We start from the raw sequence: 3,298 nt of genomic DNA on the forward strand, positions 1-3,298 counted from the left end.
TTTTTTAGAGAACCGGTTCTTTTGGCTCGGTTCACTGAAAAAATCCGACTCTTTCGGGTCCCAAATGGCTCCTCAGATTATTTATTTTTTATTTTTGTTTTACAAATAACATATTTTCAGAGTTTGAAACATTGTTTTGACATATTTTATATGATTGTGTTCTCAGGTTTTTCTATTGTTGTGTTGACTGTATAGTAAATGAGGCAGCTAGTCTTAAAGACAAATGATAAAATATTGGTATCGATATCGGTATCGGCGATACCAGCCCGAATTTTACTCGGTATCGGATCGGAAAGGAAATTGGTGGTATCGAACATCACTAGTGGCTACAGGTACTGCTAAGGTAGAGCTAGCATTGCTTGGTCAGACAACTCACGCATATGGTGATTGTCCAATTCTTAGTGCGTTAGTTTTGGCATCTAGCCTTTGTCTTTTTTTTTTTGTCCGTGAACTCTTGTTGTCAGCTGCTTTCAATCATAGTTCTTTGGAAAGGGAGGTACACGTGTTGTGTAATGGTGCGTTCTCTCATCTGTCACCTGTCCATGTCGGTGTACTGCTTCACTGATATTAACTGCACTTTCAAGTCAGTTCTGTTTAATTTTCCAAGGAGAGGTAGAGAAGGGTTTTTTGTTTGTTTTTTTTTGCATGTTTGATTTATATTTTAGATTTGTACATAAAATAACGAGCACAACAATCACACCGAAGTCTTAAAACCTAATAAGGTAGAAAAGTTGGTTTCATTTACAGGTTGAAAATGAATAGCAACAACAAGTAACTAAAATTAAAGTGAATGTAAATGATTGGAAATCCTGTTTCTTACATAGCACTCTCACTAGCTTTTCACATTTCTCCCCATTATTAATTCTATTCTTGAAAACTATTTTGTTGTAAATGCCATAGTGTTTTTTTTTATTGCATAATTATTGTGCTTACAGCAATGTGTATTGAAACTGAAACGGGTAGTTATTAAGGACCTCCTCTAGTGTTGTTCTAGAGATTCAATTCTTGTTGAATCTCTTCAGGAATAAAGGGCCAATTGTCAGAAAAAAAAAAAAAAAATCAAAGTTCCACACAATAGATGCCATTATTTATTCGGTGTCAGTCTCTGATGGTTTGTGTGGATACGTGGCCATTGCTGCTTATGTTTTTCCTGCAAGTTGTTTCATCCACTAGAATATTACAGACAGACGGGAAAAAGTCCAATAACTGTCACTTGAGTTGTGGTTATTCGTGGCCAACCTAGTAAATCTTGGTCGCATAACGCCGTTCACAGGGTTATCGCAAACACAAAGGTTAATGGTTCTTCTGCGGAGGTGGCCTACGGAGGCGTTGTTAAAGAATTGAGGTTTTAAAACTATTTATACTGTAGTATTATAAAAAATGTATCTGCGTTAAGACAAGGTGAAGAAGCCTCGAGTCTTATGTCACGCAATCACCTACACACAAACCTGTCGTGTCTGCATTTGTGCAGCAAGTGGTGCCGTTATCTGGGCAGTAATTCGACATCACCAGGGGCGTTCTCAACTCACCTGCGTGCACAGCGTGGTACGTGTAGGTCTGCTATTCAACAGAGAAAGGTGGCAGTACATTAGTTAGAGCTCGATACATAATTAATGTTAAAGGAGATCCGCAAAAAAACACGGTGCACAACAACAACCAGGAGAATTAGAGATGGAGGGGAAACTCATCATTTTTATATGTCTATACTCGGGAACACATGCTACTGCAAAGACGCAAGCTTTGCAGATCAGTGGTTGGCAGAATGGTTGGTCTGAGATTTCTTTCTCCTCTTTTGCCAACTGTAGTCCCCATGGCCAACATTGTGAAGGCATACCTTGCACCCAGCAACACATTGTAGCGGTTCTGCTTAAAGTTAAAGCAATTGCTACTGGACTATACTTTGTTGTTATGATCCTAGAAAAAAAAAAAAAAGCAGTCGAAATACAGCTGTCCTTTTCACTTCACGTCAGCAGGTATAATTGGTGTACCTGTGACAGCAGGGCGGTGGGATTCTCGGCTGAAATAAACACTTGTGAATTTGCTGCACCTTTTTTCATATAATGGTTCCGTTCTTCTTTGTTTATGGATAGTTACAGTCCCCTCCAAAAGTATTGGAACGGCAAGGTCAGTTCCTTTGTTTCCGTTGTATACTGAAGACATTTGGATTTCAGAAGTCCAGCCTTTATTTCATGGTATTGACATCTAGATGTGTTAAACAACTCATCTGAAGTTTTGTCTCATATTCATCTTTTGATCTGAAACCTAAATGTCTTCAATATACAACAAAAACAAAGTAATTGACCTTGCCGTTCCAATACTTTTGGAGGGGACTGTACGTATATTCTGTCCTGGCAGAAGCTTATAAAAGCCGTTCTCATTGTACAAATAAATTACATGGTGTTTGTAGTCACCTTTCTTATTGACTGCTTTATTCTTATTCTTCTTTTATGTAATAACAGCGGCACATGTTAGCATCGGTAGCAAAACAGGTGGCACAAGGCTACTCTGCAGTTAGAGTTACAGCGTAGAGAGTACAAGCCACAGAGCTAGTGTTTCTATGATATACTATTCTGACGACGACTGTTAGTCATGATGAGGGACACGGCGATCTGACTTTTTCAGTCCTGATACTAATACCTATACCTGAGCTTCGCACGTCGGCTGATAGCCGATGGCGATCGAGTACCGTTGTTGAATTACTAAACGCTTTTCTTTACCATCTTGCAAAGACCGACGGCCTCAGGCTTGACTTAAGCATCACCTTTCTAATTTTATAAAACATAATGTAACGGAATGGCCAGACTGTGACAAATAAAGAATGCTTGCCCTTATAGCAAAAAAAATTACCATGTACATTAGGGGATTAGGTACATCAGACACTCTAAATCAGTGTATGTCAATTATTTTCTGTCATGCCCCCCCGCCCCCCTCTTAGGGACAGAAATGTTTTTACACACCTCCCCTCGCCCCTTTTACCCACACACCCTGGAATTTAACCCTTTCATGCATGACGATCACTACAGTGGACAGCTATGAAAATGTCATTTTCCATGATAAGAATAGGTTTTGACGGCAGTGTTGCATATAAGCCTCTACAGTGGATGCCTGAGAATCACCCAACACTGCCATACAGTGGTCAGCCTTTGCAACTGCAGAATAATTGTGTCAACATTCAAAAAGAAAATTTGGTGTATAAAAACAGAACCAAATCAGTTCTTATTTTTATGTCTAAAAACACATAAAAACACTTAGTAACATCTTTTTTAACTCAGTATATCATGGGTCATGCATCAAAGGG

General features: G+C 39.0%; 1 protein-coding gene across 2 annotated transcripts in view; it reads left to right on the plus strand.

Moving 5' to 3' along the window:
• The window catches only part of capn15 (calpain 15), a 26,564-nt gene that overhangs the window by 4,849 nt on the left and 18,417 nt on the right, over nucleotides 1-3,298 (plus strand). The gene's annotated exons all lie outside the window — the stretch shown is intronic.

This window comes from Cynoglossus semilaevis, chromosome 8 (assembly GCF_000523025.1).
Source record: "Cynoglossus semilaevis isolate Cse_v1.0 chromosome 8, Cse_v1.0, whole genome shotgun sequence".
Lineage (NCBI taxonomy): Eukaryota > Metazoa > Chordata > Actinopteri > Pleuronectiformes > Cynoglossidae > Cynoglossus > Cynoglossus semilaevis.